Raw genomic sequence first — 23,743 nt, 5'->3', positions numbered from 1 at the left:
ACTTTCTAGGATAATTGAATTATCATTATCTTTTCTGTTGGATTTATTGGCAAGCTGCTACTTTGTTAGGTAAGAACAGTTAAAGTATTGAACCTAAACAAAGAGGCTGACTATTCAATATTTTTATCTGGTTAAAGAAAATTGCATGATTGAAATTATTGTTGAATTGCCATTTTATATACCTCTAAAACATTGTAATCCAATATATACACAAAGAGGTTTTCTACTATTTTGTATGATTATATACCTGTATCGATAAAGGGTATACTTTGCTGTACATTCCTATCTCTCCCCACTAGCAGCTGAGTAATTTCCCCCTTCTTTTTGTCCTAGGCATACCAGCAAGACATTAAAGGGGTAGAAATGAATGTTTGCTAAAAGGGTTTGATATTGACTACATTTCTATTGGGGCTACTGTGTAGTACGAGTCTCTCACTCCCCAGCCTCTGCCAATTGCAAGATGGGAAGCAGCAGAACTCTTTAACGACACGGGCTCTTTCAACCCCATACTTTTTTCCTTCTGTACTATATGGTATAAAGGCCACTGTAACATAATCTCTTTCTGTGGCCGTTTTGATTGATTTCAACTATTGGTATACTTTATATTTCTCTCACCTCCCGCCTGCTGCCCAGTAGCCTCTTCCCCTATTCTGTCCAATGCTAATTTAGCATGACAGATAGGAGTTTGAAGTGAATGCCTGCTACAGGGTTGTGACTTTACTTTAATTTCGTGGAGTTACTGTGACACACGGGGTCACTCACTTCCCATTCTCTGCTATGAAGCATAATGGCAAGAAGCAGAACTTTGTGACAGATCAGGTTCTTTATACCCCCTAATTTTCTTCTTTCTGTACTATACGGTATATTTATATATCAATTTATCCCTTTACAGGTTCTGTCATCTATTATTAAAACCTAACGACTCTGTTATTACAGGTTAAGCTTGTTCTTATAACAGGAATGTATCTCCTTTATTATATTGATATTGAATATTAATCCTTACACATCTCTATGACCTGGGTGTATTTTATACACTGTCTTTGTCGCATCAATACTGTTGAATAATGTGCATTATTGTGAATGTATATTGTATTGTTTTATGTATATTTCGCCTTTCTCATAGGGATAATTATTCTCTCTTTCCCTCACATTTTCTTTTCTTACAATGTTCAGTGTTTGTTTGTCATGTGAGTCCAAGTTTATAATTTAATATTCATTAAAAGTTATATTTTAATTTTGCTTATTAGCTATAAGAGTGCTCTAACATAGAGTCTTGGATTTGGTCTTTGGACCTTCTCCCCCTGTTTTGTATTCTGTATCCCCTTACTCTTAGTAGCACCACTACAACTCCTATATATTTACAAACGTGTTGATGGGAACACTGTGGAGATAGCTTCTTCTTTCTCTTAAGCTTTGAGTGATTAATACTAATAATATCTTTGAATTCAAACCTGATATTATGGTGATACTATTACCTGTGCAGTGAGTCCCTTCCCTTTCCCCCTTCCTGTTACTTTATCACACCCCCCCGGGATTGTTAGCGTGTGGGGAGAGGGGGTTAGGGTTCGGCACCCCTGGAGTGATTTAGGGTTAGGCACCCCCCTGTGATTGTTAGCATGCAGGGAGAGGGGGTTAGGGTTAGGCACCCCTGGGGGGAGGTTAGTGTTAGGCACCCCCCCGGGAGACATAGGATTAGGGGGTGGGGGGCAAGGGATGGTTAGATTACTTACCTAGTGGAGGCGGAATCTCCTGCTATTGGGCTTCTGGAGGTGGTATTTGAACAAGCGGCTAAAAAGCCATCCGGGTTTCAAAACCATTCCGACCCAAACTCAGTTGGATGCTTTAGGCTGTGTTGAATCACCTGAACGTCATGTCAAATCCAATGACAATGCTTTCTGTTATTTATCCTGTATTACTTACCCATTCCTACTGTTAAAGAATAAATAGCTGCAGGATCTCTGAGCATGAAATAGATTGTTGCCTGTTAGTGTGGTAGTGTCCAAAGCCTTCAGTATTCGGCCTTAGGCAACCATGTATATTCACTAAATAAATAATTAGTAACATACTGTACTATTTCATCCACCATCCCCCAGATCTGGTAGTGATGACCCCACTGCTGCCCCTCTTACACTTTGCAGTACGGTAACCACAAGCAGCCCCATAGTTTGGCTTGTAAAAAGTGACCAAACATGTATTTAAAAGATACATTGTAAGAAAGAGTTGTTCTATCACCGAGAAGGGTGTTATATTAGGTTATAAGCACAAGTGGTAAATATAACCTTAGAGTCTCTGTTTGCTATGTAGATGCCGGCTATGGGATGGAGAAAGTGCTGGGCCAGTCTAACAAGTATATCTTGCATGAGGCTTCTCTGAGCATGCCCAGACAAGTGGCAGTACAGATATTCGCCTATGCAAATTTGCATGATTCTGGCACTTCGGTGCACTTGTAGAGATGGGACTGGGAAGGAGGGGGCTTTCTAATCCAGGCCGAGTACAGTACAATGTTTTGTGTAAGACCCGGTTACAGATGCATATATGCCTAATTTGCCGGGCGGCATTACGAGGTAGAAAGGACGGGGGGCAGAGGAGTGCGGACATAACCTCTAGATGAAGAGTGCAAAGAGCACAGCCTGTAATTACCAAACCTCCATCCTCATCCTCCCCCTGTTTGTTGGGACAGGCTCTGTCTTTCTGTGTGCTGTGAACTCTATGTTGGCTGGTGTCAATGTGCAGTGGCAGTGTGCTGTGAACCCTTTGCTGGTCGAGGTAGAGGGGCCGCGTGCCATGAACTTTCTGCCGGCCAAGATGAGGAAACCGTGTGCTGTGCACTCTTTGCCAGCCATGGTCGAAGTGGAGGGGCCGTGTGCTCTGAACTCTTTGCCAGCCAGGTTCGAGGTGGAGGGGCCATTTGATGTGAACTCTTTGCCGGCTGGGGTCGAGGTGGAGGTGCCGTGTGCTGTGTACTCTCTACTGGCCGGGGTCGAGGTAAGGAAGCTGTGTGTTGTGAACACTCTTCCAGCCGGGGTCGAGGTGGAGGGGTCGTGTGCTGTGTACTCTCTACTGGCTGGGGTCGAGGTAAGGAAGCCATGTGTTGTGAACTCTCTTCCAGCTGGGGTCGAGGTGTAGGGGTCATGTGCTGTGTACTCTCTACTGGCTGGGGTCGAGGTAAGGAAGCGGTGTGTTGTGAACTCTCTTCCAGCCGGAGTCAAGGTGGAGGGGCCATGTGCTGTGAACTCTTTGCCCGCCGGGGTCGAAGTGAAGAAGCCGTAGTGTTGTGAACTGTCTGCCAGCCCGGGTCGAGGTGGAGGGGAAATGTGCTGTGAACTCTCTTCCGGTTGGGGTCGAGGTGGAGCGGGTGGCTGGGATCCTCTTTCTGGTGGAGGTTGTATCTATACAGTACTCTGCATGTCCAGCCGGCCTAAGTGCCGGACGGTGTTAGGAAAGTATTTTTGATGGGCGCTTTGCCTTTTTAATGGGTGAAGCACCCATCAAAAAGACCCTGGCTAGAACACTGGCCTGAGAAAGTAAAATTATGTCTAGGTGAGTAAGGGCAGGTTCACATTTCAGTTGTTGGTGATGACGATGATGGTCAGTTGCAAATGCATGGCTCATACTGAGGAACTCTCTTCCTTGCTCATGCTGCATATATTAAGGTTTTGTCTGCAAGTTTTAGCAAAACTACATTTTCATGCATGAGACGGAGAGATGTTTCTGCTGTGTCAGAGATTTTTTATTTTTATATTTTAATCATCCCTAATAGTGAGCGCATGTTTTGCAACCAAAACAAGTGATTAAAACATGAGCGTAAGTGTATGTGACCTATGCCGGGCATCAATCCGGAGTGTACTGTATACTTTCTGCATATAGCTTGTGATAGCTGCAGCTCACCTATGCACGATATATGCAGGACATTCCCTGTTTTATCCATAAGATGCAGAAGAGTCCAGTGATGTAATTAGTATTATATAGTATACAGCAGGGCCGGATTAAGGTCTGTGGGGTCCCCAGTGCAACAAACATGTGGGGGCCCCTATATACCACCATCCCCTGTAGTAATGCCCCTTATGCACATGCAGTGCCCCCAGTAGAGGTCCCCCTATGCAGTGCCCCCAGTAGTGCCCCTTATATAGTGCCCCCAGACCCAGTAGCGGTCCCCCCTATGCAGTGCCCCTTATATAATGCCCCAGTAGTGGTTCCCCTATACAGTGCCCCCATTAGTGCACCTTATATAGTGCCCCCAGACCCAGTAGTGTCCCCCCACCTATGCAAGTGCCCCTTATATAATGCCCCAGTAGTGGTCTCCCTATACAGTTCCCCATTAGAGGACCTTATATAGTGCCCCCAGACCCAGTAGTGTCCCCCCTATGCAGTGCCTCTTATATAATGCCCCAGTAGTGGTCCCCCTATACAGTGCCCCCAGTAGTGCCCCCAGACCCAATAGTGGTCCCCCCTATGCAGTGCCCCTTATATAACTCCCCAGTAGTGGTCCCCCTATACAGTGCCCTCAGTAGTGCCCCTTATATAGTGCCCCCAGTCCCAGTAGTGGTCCCCCCATGCAGTTCCCCTTATATAGTGCCCCAGTAGTCCCCCCTTATGCATTGCCCTCAGAAGTATTCCCCCCCTATACACTGCACCCAGTAGTAGCCCACCCATATTCAGTGCCGCCAGAAGGTTTCCTATGCATTGCCCCCAGTGCCCCCATGAAGTGGCCCCCCCTATACAGTGCCCCTTACACACGCAAAAAAAACCCACCACAACTTACCTGAATCCCCGCTCCAGACGCGACCGCCGCTGTCCGCTCCGGCTCCTCTTCTCCTGCAGTATGGGAGAGACATCAGCGTCATGACGTCACTCCCATCATCACCTGGGGGGGAGCCAGAAGACGGAGATCATAAGTGAGCTCCAGCCGGCTCCCTCCATTGAAGCAGCCAATGAGAGTCTGTGTGACTCTTATTGGCTGCTTTAACATACACACAGCTGCCGCGGGCAGCTGTATGTTTGTCACTGTGTAGTGTGGCCGCGCTCACTGCGCAGTCTACACTACATTAGCGGCTGCACCACTGCTAGTGGGGGCCCCTCTGTGTGTGGGGGCCCAGGGATGACCGCCCCTGTCACCCCCCCCTTAATCCGCTCCTGGTATACAGTACAATACCATCAGACAAATAGTATAAACCTTATCATGACAATTGTAAATATAGTACTGTACACCTCAATCACAAAGCACACTGCAAATCACAACAGTGACAGGTCTAGGTTTATCTGGTGGCAGAACAATTCTGCATGTATAGGTCACATTAATGATCAGCCTCCTGCCCCTTTAGATCCACTCCGTTCATCAACGTGAGCTTTGCCGTTTTAGAATCTTTTAAAACTTGAGCTATTAAAGAAAGGGAGAGAACTTCAGGACTTTCTATATTACATGTGCAACTTTCAGGTGCAAGATGCCGGATAGTACAAGACATGGCTTCTGCCAACTTAAGGGTCGATTAAATAGTGCGTTATGCCCAGGATGTACAGTGTCAATAGAGTGGAAATGGCAACAATGGCACATCATATGTCCCCGGTTACACCACCCAAAATCGAAGACTTTTATTTGTAGCACCCTTGGGCTGCATAACGCCCCTCTCACACGCGCTTTGGGTGGTGACGGGGCTGCCTACAGAGCCCTGCACTCTGTGCTGCCACACCGGTCACACACCTCTAGTTACAGCTCTGGCGGCATATGCTCAACTTACTTGTGGGCAATGTCACAATGTAAGCGTTATTACCCTCATGCAAAGCAAGAAATGTGTATAAAATTTACAGTCTCTAGTCCCTTATCTCCTTTCCATAAACCTTTCGATACAAAATTGTGTTCCTCCAAAAAGGCCACCACCTTGCCGGGCAAAACAAAGCATTTGGCAAATTGTCATGTACTATACTGTACATACATAACCTCACTTGAAGGTCATGTGGGCAGGTTAAGTGTATCCACAGTCTATGAAGTAGCTGGAACACCAGTTCTAAACAGGCATGTCAGATTATACCAGGAATGATGGTAGTAGAACTTTACATTTAGCTGGGTACAATTGAGTGCCATCAGAATAATATACAGTATTACACACATATACAGTGGGCAGCAGAAAAAATAAGATTTACTATAAAAGGAATCAGCAATGCTGCACTGGATATATCACAGCTGTGAGCGAGTTAAGATGTTTAACCCTTCTGGAGTCACACTGTCATGTCATTATTACCATGAGCTTTACAATCTCACAGTAAAGCAGTTAATGGTTGACAATGAGCTAAACCACAAGGATATAACCCAATATTTCTGCATTAACGGGAAGCAGATTTGGTGATATTTGGAACAAAGTGAACTAGAATATATTGCACCAGCTGTAGTCACAGATAATTGGTCTGCCAGAAGACCAGAGACATTGTGATCTTGACTCATTTATTTGATTCAAGAATTAAGCAAGCGACTTGTAAGCAGTAATAATATGTAGAGTCAGAATTAGTGAATGTTTTTACTCTTCTTGACCTCAGACAGAGCTACAACCTGTGTTTGAAACATTTATGGGTCTATGTATGCATGGACCCACCTGTTTTTGTTTTGGTCTTGGCAAAACCACCCTCAAGTGTTTTGGTCCAATTTCGGTTTTGGATTCTTAAAATAGCTAAAATCATGTCATTTGGACCTGTTTACATGCAAGCCAAAAGCAGAGACTCACTTTTTGAAAGCGAGTTACAGGAGACCCGAGCCGGGACTTGGTTTTGCTTGGAACCCCAAAAGTGATCCGAGCCGTTACTCCATTCATCTCAGAAACCCCAAAGTTTGGGTGTATAATTTTTCAGGGAAACCTCTCATCTCTACTATGTATGTTTAACGTGACCAATGAAAAACAATTACAGCCTTCAAATAGACACACCCCCTGTATGCAAGATCCAAAGTCCCTGACGAAGCACAGTGTGATTGGTTATGGAAAATGCATCGGACACACCCCCTAACACTCCCACTGCAAACCAGAAAGTGTGTGGAGTGTGTAAACCTTCAGCGGCCCTGACAGCGTGGACCCCGGGAAGTGAATTACCACCGAAAGGAACTCATTAGCAGTGTGCACTGGGAACACAGCTCTCTCTACCAGTGGCTGCAGAACAACCACCCGGCTTACCGATAAGACCATACAATCCCCTCTACACACTGGACGGTATACACATCGGTCAATTAAACAAATAAGATCCAAGGTAGGAGACACATTTTGCAAACCACAAGTGGACACAAATTGACTGTTCAATACATAGGCTGCACACAGGGGCATTACAAGAGAGAAGGGGGCCCATGTGCAGTCTCCATCCGGGGGTCCCTCCTCTCTCTCCGGCAACCGGCAGTGCATGCTAGATGCGTTTACTCGCACCCAGTGTATGCAAATTCAGCTAAGTGACAGCACGGCAGGCGATCGCACCGCAAGGCATAAGCATGCTCACTTTGTTTTGGCGTGCGATCACTTTGTGTATGTAGACGCCCATGAACCTGTCTTAAGACGCCCACTTGAGGCTGTTGCCTGCTGATTCCAATGTGCGGCTTTGGGATTCCCCCATGCAGCTACCTGGGGCCCCCCTCCTTGACAGCCTCTGCTCGGTACCCTCAAGTCTGGTGCCCAGGGCACGTGCCCCCTTAGCTCCCCCCCTTGTTGAGGCCCCATATTTAGATTAAATTACACAATAATGATAGGAACACATTATGCTGTAGTATGTGTCACATACATCTAATACTGTACTCATATCCTGTTTATTTTCAGCTCCACCTAGGAGACAACCTCCTGAAAGGCAGCCGTTACACCCTGATGATGAAAGGACAGGCATTATACTATAAAGTCATTTATTATAGAGATTGTCTACAAAACAACATTAGACAGTATCAACGTCACCCGCGCATGCAGGGGGGGTTTCTGAGTACCTAGCTGCGCAGCTGAACTTTTTGGGTTTTTTTTAAAAGAGAAGCTCAGGCAACTGTTCCTGCTGTCATACTGTGCTGGCTGTAGGGGGAGCTGCAGTGGCAGCGCACAGTCCCTCCTAGGCAGTTCACATGGCAGCACCAGCATTGTGAGAGGCTGAGAGGGAGCTGCTGCCGGGTGACAGAGATCTGATGGTACTGCCGGCAGTCTCTCCTGGACTCGAGCTGCACTGCAGGTCTGTGTATAACATGTGGGGTGTAATGATGCCACAGCTGTATTTATTTGTGTTTTTAAGGGAGAGGTGTGTGTCAGTGTAGTCTTTGTCAGTGTGTGTGTCTGTGTCAGTGTGTGAGTGTGTCAGTGTCAGTGTGTGTGTCTGTAGTCTGTGTCAGTGTGTGTGTATGTTTGTAGTCTGTGTCAGTGTGTGAGCGTGTGTGTGTCAGTGTGTGTGTTTGTCAGTATGTGAGTGTGTGTGTCTGTGTCAGTGTGTGTGTCTGTAGTCTGTCAGTGTGTGTGTGTCTGTAGTCTGTGTCAGTGTGTGTGTCTGTGTGTGTCTGTAGTCTGTGTGTGTGTCTGCAGTCTTTTAGATTTTTTTTTGTCATTGATTGTGTAACCTAGTATTTGGAAACCCCCCTTTGCAAATCCTGGGTTTGCCACTGAACGTTATTCCATTATCAAATATTTGCATGTTGTTTTTGGTTTCAAGGCTCATCACGTCTAGGCAGACAGCAGCCCCCTAAATCCACCTCCATCTTGAATGCCGTAAAGTGAGGGTGAGGGTGACACACTGATTACAGCCAAGTTGGATCCATCTCCTGTAGAGGTTTCCGGTAAGGGATAATTATCCTGTAACGTGGAAACAAAAAAGTCATATTGTAAAAAAAAACTTTTACTTAATCTTTCTCCACTTTATCTCTCTCTTCATTATTTGAGATATATATATATATATATATATATATATATCCCTCTAATTTTCAAAACACAAATTGTGATGTTATACAGGCATTGGGGTTGAAATATTAAGCAGTGGAAAGCATGGATAAATGGACCAGTGGAGAAGTTGCCCATAGCAACCAATCAGCTTGGATGAAGCATTTATCTAGAAAATTCTATTAAATGATAATCAGAAGCTTATTGGTTGCTATGGGCAACTTCTACACTGGGCCACTTCTCCAATCACTTCACGGCTTAATACATCAACCCCTTTGTTATTAACCATACAGTTACAGGCTGATTGTTTGGTATTTCATCTCTACAAGGTTTGATACATCTCCACCTAATTGTGACAATGCAAAGTGGTAATTACTACATGCACAGTAATGATGCTGGTCTCTACTATAAAGACTGCTATATCAAACATTTTTCCCCATCTGCATTACTGCACAGAAGTATATGGGGTTCCAGACTATAGCCAGACAGTAATTAGTTAGACAATGTCTAGATAGACACCAGTTGTTAGACAGTTAATAGTTAGACAAGGATAAAAGTTCGACACAGACAAAAGTCAGACACACTAAAGTTAGACATGTAAAAAGTTTGACAAGTACAAAAGATCGACACAAAAATGGTCGACACATTTATTATTAATATTTTTTTTTAAGGATTAGGGTTAGTGTTAGGGTTAGGCACTTACTGGAGGGTTAGGGTTAGGCGCTTACCCCCACGGTTAGGGTTAGGCACTTACTCAGATGGTTAGGGTTAGGGTGAAGTTTAGGCCAATAAAAAAATTGTTGACCATATTTGTGTCGACCATTTTCATGTCAAACTTTTGACCCTGTCTACCTTTTGTACCTGTCGAACTTTTTACATGTCTAACTTTAGTGTGTTTGACTTTTGTTTGTGTCTAACTTTTTTCCCTGTCTAACTATTGACTGTCTAACATCTGGTGTTTATCTAAACATTGTCTAACTAATTACTGTCTATCTCTTATACCACACCCGTATATGGTCGCCCGCCTTTGTTATAAAAAAAACCCATCAACACACACTAATAACTTTCTTCTATTGACAGACTCTGAACTATCGCTCTTTGGTGACAGCAGCTGACATGAGCCAAACGCACCTGGTGATGATGAACAACTGGTGAATCTAGAATGACTTCCAATTAGAACCCGTGGTGGCCACAACAGCAGAAGTGGGGAGGTGAGCATCAAATGTTACTGCTGTGATTGTTGGTAAACAGCAGATGTTATTACTGTATTTGTTGTTAATCAGCAGGAGTTATTACTGTATTGTTGTTAATCAGCAGGTGTTATTACTGTATTTGTTGTCAATCAGCAGGTGGTATTGCTGTATTGTTGTTATTCAGCAGGTGTTATTACTGTATTGTTGTTAATCAGCAGATGTTATTACTGTATTTGTTGTTAATAAGCAGGTGTTATTACTGTATTGTTGTTATTCAGCAGGTGTTATTACTGTATTGTTGTTAATCAGCAGTTGTTATTACTGTATTTGTTGTTAATAAGCAGGTGTTATTACTGTATTGTTGTTAATCAGCAGGTGTTATTGCTGTATTTGTTGTTAATCAGCAGGTGTTATTACTGTATTTGTTGTTAATAAGCAGGAGTTATTACTGTATTGTTGTTAATAAGCAGGAGTTATTACTGTATTGTTGTTAATAAGCAGGTGTTATTGCTGTATTTGTTGTTAATAAGCAGGAGTTATTACTGTATTGTTGTTAATCAGCAGGTGTTATTACTGTATTGTTGTTAATCAGCAGGTGTTATTGCTGTATTTGTTGTTAATAAGCAGGAGTTATTACTGTATTGTTGTTAATCAGCAGGTGTTATTACTGTATTGTTGTTATTCAGCAGGTGTTATTACTGTATTGTTGTTAATCAGCAGGTGTTATTACTGTATTGTTGTTAATCAGCAGGAGTTATTACTGCATTGTTGTTAATCAGCAGGTGTTATTACTGTGATGTTGGTACTTAGCAGGTGTTATTGCTGTGATGTTGGTACCTAGCAGGTGTTATTGCTGTGATGTTGGTACTTAGCAGGTGTTATTGCTGTGATGTTGGTACTTAGCAGGTGTTATTGCTGTGATGTTGGTACTTAGCAGGTGTTATTGCTGTGATGTTGGTACTTAGCAGGTGTTATTGCTGTGATGTTGGTACTTAGCAGGTGTTATTACTGTGATGTTGGTACTTAGCAGGTGTTATTGCTATGATGTTGGTACTTACCAGGTGTTATTACTGTGATGTTGGTACTTAGCAGGTGTTATTACTGTGATGTTGGTACTTAGCAGGTGTTATTACTGTGATGTTGGTACTTAGCAGGTGCTATTGCTGTGATGTTGGTACTTAGCAGGTGCTATTGCTGTGATGTTGGTACTTAGCAGGTGTTATTGCTGTGATGTTGGTACTTAGCAGGTGTTATTGCTGTGATGTTGGTACTTAGCAGGTGTTATTGCTGTGATGTTGGTACTTAGCAGGTGTTATTGCTGTGATGTTGGTACTTAGCAGGTGTTATTGCTGTGATGTTGGTACTTAGCAGGTGTTATTGCTGTGATGTTGGTACTTAGCAGGTGTTATTGCTGTGATGTTGGTACTTAGCAGGTGTTATTGCTGTGATGTTGGTACTTACCAGGTGTTATTGCTGTGATGTTGGTACTTAGCAGGTGTTATTGCTGTGATGTTGGTACTTAGCAGGTGTTATTACTGTGATGTTGGTACTTAGCAGGTGTTATTGCTATGATGTTGGTACTTAGCAGGTGTTATTGCTGTGATGTTGGTACTTAGCAGGTGTTATTGCTGTGATGTTGGTACTTACCAGGTGTTATTGCTGTGATGTTGGTACTTAGCAGGTGTTAGTGCTGTGATGTTGGTACTTAGCAGATGACAATTGCTGTGATGGACTGAGGTAAGATGTTATGCAGATGGCTGGTTGTCCATGGTTTTCCACCGGTGACTTTCAAAGGAAAAGCCACGGAACCGGTGCTGCTCCTCTTCAGATATCACTGGCTTCTCTGATGTCTTCGGTGGTATTAAGTCATCCAGTGTACGATCTTTAAGCATAGTAACTGGGGTCTATGAAGAGGAGACAAATTAGATTTGTCATGTAAACACAAAATAAATGCACAGTAATTGGGCTCTATGTCACTGTGTCATAATGAAGAATAATTAGGTAATGTGCAAACTCTGCTTACTATACTATATTATGCTATACCTGTATGTTACATGATTATATAAGCAATCAATATATTAATATATTAGATACAACTATAAACTGCACATTAGGTGGCAGATATATGTATAGCAGTAACTAGATGCCTCACTGACTTTGGATTGCTGTATAATTACATTATAGAGTGGTTTTAGCCTGGACATAACTACCATAGGTGCAAGGGGTACAGCTGCTATGGGGCCCAGAGCTGTGGGGGGCCCATCTTCCTTGTCAAAGTTACATGTGTTATATACATTTTTCACCATTAGGTGGTACATAGAGGCCCTTACAAACTTTTGCTATGGGACCTTCAAATTCCTAGTTACGCCCCTGCCCTTATACAATATCAATGCATGTGAAAGGAAGAATATTGCAGTAAATTGGTTTAAAAAAAGTAATATATACAGCTATTAATAAACATATAGTGTTCATGTTTTTGCATATGAATTACTAGCAAAGAGAGGTTTTAGGTCCTCTTACAATAACTGAAAGGAGATCTAAGATTCTAGCGTAGTACTGTAATGCCTCAGGTTCACCAGCAGGGGCAAAGTTGAAGAGAGAATTCCCACTTGTTAAGCTGCATAAACACATAACGATTTTGTTACCCACAATTTTATGAACGATTATCTGTCAGATTTTTTAAAGTGTAATGAACGATTTTTTTGAACTACAAACGATTTTTGCATATTCCCTTAATGAAAATCGTTCAGTTGGTCAGTCTGACTGAACTACAAACTACAAATGTGAATGCACATGAACGATAATCGTTCATCGTTTTAACTCAGAAAGTGAACAATTTTTACAACGATTGAACGAAAAAAGATATCGTTAATGATAATCACTCAAAAAATCGCTGTGTGTATGCACCTATAATCTGACCGAAAATTGTTCATAAAATTGTTCATAAAATCGTTGGTAACAAAATCGTTGTGTGTGTATGCAGCTTTAGAGATTAATGGAATTTCAAAAACTTTTCACAAAATATTCTCCTCATTCTGCAGTTGACCACAAAATTTTCACTGCAGTAATTTATCCGTATTGTAAGTGTCCCTAGTTCTACCCAACCACACCGCACAGCTATTATGAATTGACTGTCATCAGCCCAGACTTTTTACTATTGAATGCAACAAATAGTAGATACTCTGTAACAATGTTTCTCTCTGTTTTAATGTATTAAGGAGGTCATTCAGAGCCGCTCACTAGATGCGATCGCTCACATCCAGCGTATGCAAATTTGTCAAAGTGACGGCATGGGAAGTGCTCGCTCGCAAAAGCATATGCACACCACTGTGCAAGCGATCGCTCTGTGTATGCAGACACCCATTAGTGTATGTAGGGACGCCCACTAGCGCACACGTCATCTCCGGGAAGTGTATTAAAACATTGGTACATCGTGGACCATAGGTAGTGAACGCAGCGCTTGTGGTTTCATTACCCTGCCACAAGCACTGCGAGGACTTCAGTGTAAAAAACAGGCATGTGACGAGTACTAAGACGCTGTCTGTTAATTATGCACGCCTTAAAGCAGCATTGAAACACTCAGACACGCCTGCGTTCGCACCTCCACTCCCCCGTTATTAGTGTCCAGCCCCTGTTACCACCCAGAAACGGCCTCTCCTGTTACTCATTTCACTGGGCTGTCTTTGCTGGGCGAGAGAGCGGGCTGCGATCGCTCAGAGTAGTTCGCGCACGTGCAGAATGACACGTGCGCGTGCTCAAACCATCGGGCCGCTTGCGAGCGGCTCTGAATGAGCTCCTAAGTTCCACATGAATATGCCTGTGCTATATATCTTATTATAAGTTTATTAACTGCCACACAATAAATTGTATTTTTATTTAATTATATTCAGACCTTTCTGAGTGATATAACTATAGGACGTCTGAGCTCCTTTTCTCTTTTTTATGTTGTACCGATATATATATATATATATATATATATATATATATATAGAGAGAGAGAGAGAGAGGGTCCACATCTCTCTTAAAGTGACAGCGACTGTGAAGTCCCTTATAATATTCTTTTAGTGAATCTGGTATACTAAGCATCAGGTATTGTGTACTCTGGGCCTGATTCACTACAGATCGCTATTGCGATCGCAGCTGCGATTACGCACGCAGACCCGCTGTGAAAATATGTGAATGAATGCTATCACAATGCTGTCACACAGCCGGCATAGAGATGCCCACTGCCGCCCACTACCGTTACCTCACATCATTGATACCTTGCAGTCCTGCGTATACTTCGGGAACATTGAGTAACATCGGTCCCTCACTCAGAATTACAACAGGTCTGACCTTACTCAGAAATTGCTAACCTCATCGCACGCAGTATGTACACAAGCTGCATATGCCAATGTAGTGGCTAATTTATGCATGCCCATGCAACGGCAATCAAATGGAAAACATGCCTACGTTTCCCCAACCACTCCCCCATCACCACCCCAAACGCTGACTACCTGTCAATCACTCTGCAATGGCTTACCATGCTCGGCGTGATCGCAGTGTGTTGCAATGTAGCCATCGCGCACAGCAATGCATATGCCGTACACAACAATCGCCCGACTGTGTACGCTGTTGCAATTGAGATTCGTAATGAATCAGGTCCTCTCTACACTTTTTTAGTATCTACGAGATAATAGGACTTTGTACATTCCTATACTGTTCATATACTTACGGGCTGCATTTTGAATGGGGGAGATGTCCTGCCAGCCTCTAGATCTTCCCAGTTAATGGGACAGAAAAAATTATGACCTCTGATTTTATAGTATAGGTGGTGCCTCCTATCTGGGCATTTGCATAAGAACTATGAAAGGAATAAACAGGAAAGTATAGAGTGTTAATGGCAGATAAGCACTAGCTGACCAATGTCATACCTTTTCCTTATGATACTTTATTCTCAGGATGACATGTATAAAATATTTATATATTACAACTACATTTGCTGGTGACTTATACAAGGTAACTGCTATTCTTCTAGTAATATAAATATTTGTGATGTTACTTATCTGTCTGGGAATCGGTATGTAATGCCGGCAGCTGTTTAGTCACCGGATCAAATACCGACAGAGGCAGCCCGACCGATCAGACTCCTGATAGGAGCAGGTAAGTCCTCTAACCCTGCCCTCAGCCCCCCTAACCCTAACCCTGCCTTAGGGGTGCCTAACCCTATCCTCTCCCCCTAGTGCCTAACCCTAACCTCCCTCTGTTAGTGCCTAAACCTAACCCCCCATCCCCACACCCTAAACCTAACCCTCCCACGGTGGTGCCTAACCCTATGCCCCCTTAGGGGTGCCTAATCCTAACCCCCCTTTTCCCTACCGTAACCCTCCCAGGGGGGTGCCTAACTCTAGTCAATGCAGGGGTCTCTAAAGTGAACCCTCACCCCCACAGCTAGATGCTAAGGCACACAGCTTACCTGCATCCGGTGAGTTGGGTATCGGGATTTAGTAGTGGGGCTAATGATTGACATTGGGATATCGATGCCTATTTTTAGTCCCATGTCGGGATGTAGCTGTCGGGATATCCTGACTACATCCCATCTGTCTCTATTGTTCCATAACATATGACCTGCTCACTTACTTATTGTTTACTTTCATTATGTAATATGGAAGAACAACGCTGACCCTTACAGGGGGTTACCCAGGTTTGGGCAGCTATTTGGTTTGGCTCTGTCCTCCACCCCATTTGCTAAGTGCTTCCCTTTTCCTGCCACTGATAATATGACTGCCTATGTAGCCCAGCTCTCTGCAGGCCTTACTTTCTCCCCAGTTAATTAACCATTAGGAAAATAATCAATATAATAATACTCAAAGCCTAAACCAATTACAGCTTCATGATAGCTCCCTTTAAATTGGGGCAATCTTCTCAGGGCACGCTAGTCACCCTTGCCACCTTGTTACTGTAGTTACAAATGAGAGTTATAGCTATAACTATGTGGTAGCATGCTGACTGCCTATGCTAGTATTAATGTATGTTCTCAGACCTGTGCATTATTTCCCCTGTGACTGTATAATCTCCTGACCCTGTGATAAGCCTGTATACTGCATACTCACTCGCTTCATGATGTTGATAATGCCTGGACTTAGTTCCTCTGGGTAGACTGGGTCATCATTGAGGACAGATCGTGCAACCTTAACGTTCTCTTCACCACAATAAAAGGGTTGGTATCCTGTGGCCATCTCATACATTGTGACACCCAACGAGAAAATGTCTACCATGGCATCATATGGATCCCGACTAAGCATCTGTGAAAACATGATGGAGAAATGGATGGTTAGTGCATTGTCCAACCGGGCAGGAGGCACCGGGTTATGCTGACAGCTCTGCTGTATGTACACATTGAGAGATCTGATGGAAGGAAGAATGTCAAAGTATACTGGTAATTACACAGACAGCATTCAGCTGAGAGTTTATGTGATAGAAATAAATTACTAAATTAAAATAACTGTAATGGTAATGACAGTGTAAGAGAATATTATATAGAAAGCCGAAACAAACAGAGGCAAATGAGTAGAGGGAGGACAGCTTGGCCACATTTTTTGAAGCTATTTACATATGAAAATGAGATCAAGAGGGGTGAGAGCTCCCAGACTGTATATACCACAGGGTCATAAGACTCATTTGGGGAATGAATACCCTATGGAAGCCATTCATACACTCTACTGACTACTATATATTGTTACTGAATCATTCCTGGTATATGCTTTTACTCTTTAGTAAAATATGTTTATTAATGTAAAATCACTCATCTACTAAGCTCTCACCCACACCTCTCCTCCCTACATCTCCAGCCTCATCTCCTCACATGCTTCCTCCCACCCTCATCTCTCTGCTAATCTCCCTGATCACCAATTCCCACTCTCACAGTCAGGACTTCTCCTGAGCCTCTCCTAACCTTTGGAACTCCCTCCCTCACTTCATTAGTCTTTAACCTGCTTCCCAGCCTTTACATGTATTGTTTTCATTCTACCCTACTACCCTCCCTACTACCTCTACAGTCTCTGCCCATCTCTACTTTACCCTCTGCCCCCTATTGTGTCCACCCATATCCCCTATAGATTGTAAGATCGTGAGAGCAGGGCACTCTCTCCTTTTTTTATCTCTACATAATTATGCTAATTGAATATTGTAATGATTGGGTCTATTCATAAATAGCAATGTTCCCATGCACATTAGCATTCCATGTCGCCACATATTACAGTGGTATCCTCTTTCTCTGGCCAAAAACTCCACTTCACTGCCTAATAATTAGACCCCTATGTGACTATGGGCCTAATACAGAGGTGAATGCAGTGTTGATGTCAGACACAGTGGACTGATTTTGCCACTGCCCATGTGTCACTGCCGCATTGCACACATGCGGTGATTGATTTGAGACAACCGACTCAGTGAGGATTTATTCACAAAGTGACAGATAGCAACTATTTAGGGGAAGTAACAAGGGGTGGCTACAAAACACAGGCATGTCCCCACCATATTCTGGGCACCTCCTAGTCAGCCACTGTGCATTTGTTTACAGGTGGACTGGTCCCGGCCTCTTAGTTAAGACGGACATTATGAAACACCATAGGGTCGCTCAGTAGTTCAATTCTGGGACCGATGTAGCGTCTGTTGTATGTAAGCGGTGGATCTAAGACATTGGCTGGTGGGCATCTCTGTACACACACATGTGTATGCAACGGCTGTATGAAAATATGCAAATGTCACAGCCATCTAGATTTGTATTGAGAGGATCTGTACTGCACATGCACCAATCTCCTACTGCAAGATCTCTTACAGATCTCCATATCCGCAGCCTGATTCACAGGCTGTGGCCATTTTGGCGGTGGGGGGTGGGTGGGTCCAGCCTCTGTTCTGGAGAATGGGCCAGGGTCTTCATCTTCCAATGCTGATTTCCTGGCCTTGGCTACAGTGTTGCGAGGGACAATGAGAGTAACCTCAAGGTTACTCAGCTGGATAGTGGTCTCGTACAACATCTGATGCATCTTAGGATGCAGCACTTGGATCTGCAATGCTGACAGGAAGTGTCTATGTACACCAGATGCCTCCTGCTGCATTAGCTTATCAGTTGTAGGGTATTACACAGCTGCTTCTCTGTGGCTATGCAAAGCCATACAACTCTGACTCAGCCCCTGCATCCATCCCTGAATCAGTCCCTGTATCCATCCCTGAATCAGACCCTGCATCCATCCCTGACTCAGGCCCTGCATCCATCTCTGAATCAAGCCCTGCATCCATCCCTGAATCAGGCCCTGCGTCCATCTCTGAATCAGACCCTGCATCCATCCCTGAATCAGGCGCTGCATCCATCTCTGAATCAGGCCCTGCGTCCATCCCTGAATCAGGCCCTGCATCCATCTCTGAATCAGGCCCTGCACCCATCCCTGACTCAGGCCCTGCATCCATCCCTGACTCAGGCCCTGCATCCATCTCTGAATCAGGTCCTGCATCCATCCCTGAATCAGTCTCTGCATCCATCCCTGAATCAGGCCCTGCGTCCATCCCTGAATCAGGCCCTGCATCCATCTCTGAATCAGACCCTGCATCCATCCCTGAATCAGGCGCTGCATCCATCTCTGAATCAGGCCCTGCGTCCATCCCTGAATCAGGCCCTGCGTCCATCTCTGAATCAGGCCCTGCATCCATCTCTGACTCAGGCCCTGCATCCATCTCTGAATCAGGCCCTGCATCCATCCCTGAATCAGTCTCTGCATCCATCCCTGAATCAGGCCCTGCATCCATCTCTGAATCAGACCCTGCATCCATCCCTGAATCAGACCCTGCATCCATCCCTGAATCAGCCCCTGTATCCATCTATGAATCAGACCCTGTGTCCATCCCTGAATCAGACCCTACGTCCATCTCTGAATCAGACCCTGCATCCATCCCTGAATCAGACCCTGCGTCCATCCCTGAATCAGACCCTGCATCCATCCCTGAATCAGGCTTTGCACCCATCTCTGAATCAGTCCCTGCGTCTATCCCTGAATCAGACCCTGCATCCATCCCTGAATCAGACCCTGCATCCATCAATGAATCTGACCCTGTGTTTAGATATCATTAAGATGTTGTAGACAATGAATCTGTTACTCACCTCTGGGGCCATGTAACCCATCGTCCCGGCAACTCCTAACATCTCCTGGTCACTGGTGTTCTTCACTGCAAGGCCAAAATCGCAGATTTTGGCATTGCCAACTGCATCCAGAAGCACGTTCTCCGGTTTGATGTCCCTGTGAGGAGAATGAGTATAAGTTTCTGCCTGTCAGACAACTACCAGCTGTATAACTTTGTTGCAGAGGAAGATTCCCAGAGACACAATAAGAACCATGTCAGCATCACAGTGTGCAATGGGTGCAGCCACTATGGGGCCCTGAGCTTAGGGGGGCCCATCTCCCTTCTCAAAGTTACATGAGTTATATACATTTTTCACAATTGGGTGGTACATAGGGATCCTTACAAACTTTTGCTATGAGGCATTCAAATATCTAGTTATGTCCCTGGTGTTAGTTTATGGGGCCAAGCTCCATAATATTTCCCATTCCAGAGCTTGGTAAGTTCAGCATGTATACAGCACCCATAGAAACATATAGAAACCTATGGGGGCTGCTTTTGTGATCGAAAATGGGGGATTGCAGCAGATATCCCCAATATGTGCTGAGGTCCCCCATACATACATTTATGGAATCCTTAATATTTACAGGTGCCAGACAAAAATTGGTATTTTCAGGGGAAATCTATGATAAATAGGCTCCTATGTATGTGGTGGGATAAAGAGGGAGATAAGAGGGTGTGTGAAGCAGTCACAAGAACCTCGCCCTACATATCATGTAACTCAAGAATGAATGATCCCCCATTTGCAGAAAAGGGCAGAGACCTCTCTATAGCCTGACCCCCAGCAACATAATAGCTATACTGTAACTACATATAGGGGGTTACTGTATGTGATCATTAGAAATAATGAGTTACCTATGGATAATGTCCCTTGAGTGCAGGAATTGGAGCCCACAAAGAATTTCTGCTGTTAAAAATCTGATGAGGAAGAAAATAAATATTAATACCAAATATTTAAAAAGTAAAATGCCCAATAATGAGATAGTACATTCCCCCTGATATAGTATCAGAGTATAAGAGTGACACGTGACATATTATTATCACACATGCTCTCTGTATGGCTGAGTAACACAATGGAGCCCCTGTGTCCAGGAGACTCTGTATTATACACAGACCTGTCACCATGGACACCTATAAAGGCCCAGCCTGGATTTGTTAGGCCGCATAGGCCGGACCCTACTGCAGCCCAGGTGCAGGGATGTCATATCAATATTAATAATAATATACCCATGTTCTCTCTTACCTGGTAGTGGCTTCACCTAATGGGGCACGCCTCTGTATTAGTTGGAATAGGTCTCCCCCACTCAGGTACTCCATGATAAAGATGACGTGTTCCTGTGTAAGAGGCAGAGAGCATGATATAAGTTACATTATGGACATTACTCTGACACACAGCAGATGATAATCAGTAATACTCAGTCACCACTAGTGATGTGAATGAGGCCCAATGTATACGCTGTATCCAGCTCTTCTTCTGTCTGAGATGGGCCTCTACATATATAATGTACACAGGACACGGGGTAAGTGAGTGAGTCAGTGCTGGACAGTGAGGGGCACGGGATGAAGGATCCCATATACTATACAAAGGTACAGAATTAGGATAATAAACATCTGTGTCAGAATAATGCTTCATACAAAATGTGTCATTGGAATTATGCCGGGGTCCTATACCGGTACAGTATATATATATATATATATATATATATATATGCTGTATATATATATATAATTATATATGCTGTATATATACAATATTCAAGTCACCTTACCCTCCCCAAAGAGCACAGTGGTGTATTCTTAATAATATATTACATTTATTAGAAAGTTCAATAGGAGGGGGTGCTACCACAGACAGTATACAGACATATATCACATAGCGGGGAATGGAAAAGAGGGAAAAGAAGTCTCTGTCTGGTGCACACAGGCAACAAGGTAAGTATTATGTTAAAACTTAACTGTTATTATATTATTGAATAAAATGAATGTTGTCATCTCTAACATGAGAAATAAGTGAAATAAAAACAAGATAGAGCGTGTAAAGAAAATAAAGATGTGTAAATAGATTGCTTTGCTGGTGCGTCTTATTTGTGGTATTGTTTTTTTTTCAAACTGTTATATGCCACACATATTATACAGACCCTGGTTCAAGGACTGTTTACCCTATGAATGGGGTTCTGATTGGCTGTTACACCGATCCTGGTATTGGTTCCTTAAGTTATAACCCAAAAAAATGTGTTGTTAACCCAGATTTATTTGATATCTTTATTTACTGTGAAAATCCTGATGCTATAATATTGCGGTATTTATTGCCGGCTGTATATCCCTATTAGGACAGTCTGCTCTTATAATAATTTCACAGGTGTTCTTAAGGTGCGTTCACACGGTACGATAAAAATGGACGATATGAACAATAACGATATCAATGATATCGTTATCGTTCATATCGGGCATTTTTTGCCTAACCAATGAACTGCGATGCGCGGGCACATATGGTCGATATCGATCATTGCCCATGCATGCAGGCCAACCTGGTCAATATTGACCAGGTTATAGTCATTGGAGGGTACATGGTGTGCTGGATGATTAATATCGATCATCCAGCACACCCGGTAGATCAAACAACAATATCGTTATCGTTGTCGATTGTGCCGTCTGTACAATAGTCTTTGCACAATGATATCTCCGTGTTCCTTCATATATTATATCAGGAGATCAGAAAAATATGTCTAGAATATAGCGCAGTTCATTTGCCACTATACATTATACATGATAATAATTGTGGGTGTAAGGCTAGTTAGTATTATATAAATTATATTCAATGCTTCACAGAAGTCCCCGGACAGACTGATTATTGGTTTTAAATCTCCACCTATACTTGTATTACTATGCAGGGTATTGATACATAGCACAAATGAAACGCACCAGCAAACCAATCTTTTTAAACACATCTTTATTTTCTTTACACACTCTATCTTGTTTTTATTTCACTTATTTCTCATGTTGGAGATGACATAATTACACTTTATTCAATAATATAATAAAAGTTGTTTTAACATAATACTTACCTTGTTGCCTGTGTGCACCAGACAGAGACTTCTTTTCCCTCTTTTCCATTCTCCGTTATGTGATATTTGTCTTATATTACACAAGCTGCTAATCAGGGGTTAGTTACAATTATGACAGAGACTCTTACCGGGGTCTGGGATGTGGCATAGCCATGGGTAAAGAAGGAGCTGTTGCCGGTGACTTGAAGAATGTCCCGCTCTATAAAAATAGGGTTCTTACTCCTGAGCAGACTCCTCTTCTTCACCAGTTTGACTGCCAGTCGCTCTCTGCTGTTGGGGTGGGATGCCAGCAATACCTGGATGAGACAGAGAGTAAGGAATAGGGCACAGGGAGTGGCATAGAAAGTAATACAGAGCAGGTGATGCTGTTTCATTGGTTCTAATGGGGGGCATCCACTAGATGATTTTATCCCTGTCCAACCTCTTAACGATTTTCCCTTGAAGTTTCCCTTGAAATATGATCTTCCACTCTGAACAATTTGCAAAAGATTTGCAAAAGATTTGCAAAAGATTTGCAAAAGATCTAACAATAAACTATGTTGTTTTAATCTGTGATTGAGAGCTTTCAGCTATAGTGGGCAGACAGTGGTTCATCGTTTGATCGTTCAGCGTGAACGATGTTTAAACGATGTGTAAACGATTTGTAAGCAATCAAGTGAAATTGACCTGCATGTTCAGTTGATGGAGGAGACGATCAAACGACCAGCGGGAGCGCGCATCGTACATCGTTAGAAACAATTACTGCACGATTTGCAAACGATGTTCAAACGATATTTGAACGATTATTGAACGATTTTATCATTATCGTTCAATCGTTCAACTTTATCGTCTAGTGGATACCCCCCTTAAGAGTCAAAATTGACTGAGGTGCTAATTAAGTCACATATGCTCAAGCATGGATATCCTTAAAAGCTGGACTGCAATGGTGGAATTAGGGAACCTCTATATTATAGGTAAATGTACTAGGGACCAGCATCTTCCCTGAGCCCAGCATTGTAGGAGATCTTTTGTGTCCAACATTTATTACAGATAACCCAATCTCCCCATCTAGTAGATCCTTGTGGGTGTACACTTGTTACTGAGATCCCAACCAATCATCACCAGCTTCTCAGCCCCTATAGTCTCTGAATAGCCTGTACACAAGGAGGACATTGACATGAGCTTATTTGATGACTGTTCTGTAAACACCTAAGATGAGTCTTAATGCAAACTGCTCCAGCCTTTTACACCAGGCTGCATAACTAATATCATTGCCATGCATGTGTGCCCTAGCTCCGCCCTGACTCCTAAACTGGCCACGCCCCTGTCAGCTGCGCTAAGCAACAGTCCAAAACCATATATGGAGGTAAGTGTGGGAATGTGCCACTGTATAATTTTCCTTGTTACATAGGCCCCATTGTATTTTTAATGGAGAGCTCCCATTGTAAGCATCCAAGTGCATGTAATGATAGATAATTATATGATATAG

Source organism: Taudactylus pleione, unplaced genomic scaffold, assembly GCF_031769625.1.
Source record: "Taudactylus pleione unplaced genomic scaffold, aTauple2 ptg000656l, whole genome shotgun sequence".
Taxonomy (NCBI): Eukaryota; Metazoa; Chordata; class Amphibia; order Anura; family Myobatrachidae; genus Taudactylus; species Taudactylus pleione.
The sequence above is the reverse complement of the archived record's forward strand: the minus strand, read 5'-3'. Positions refer to the sequence as shown.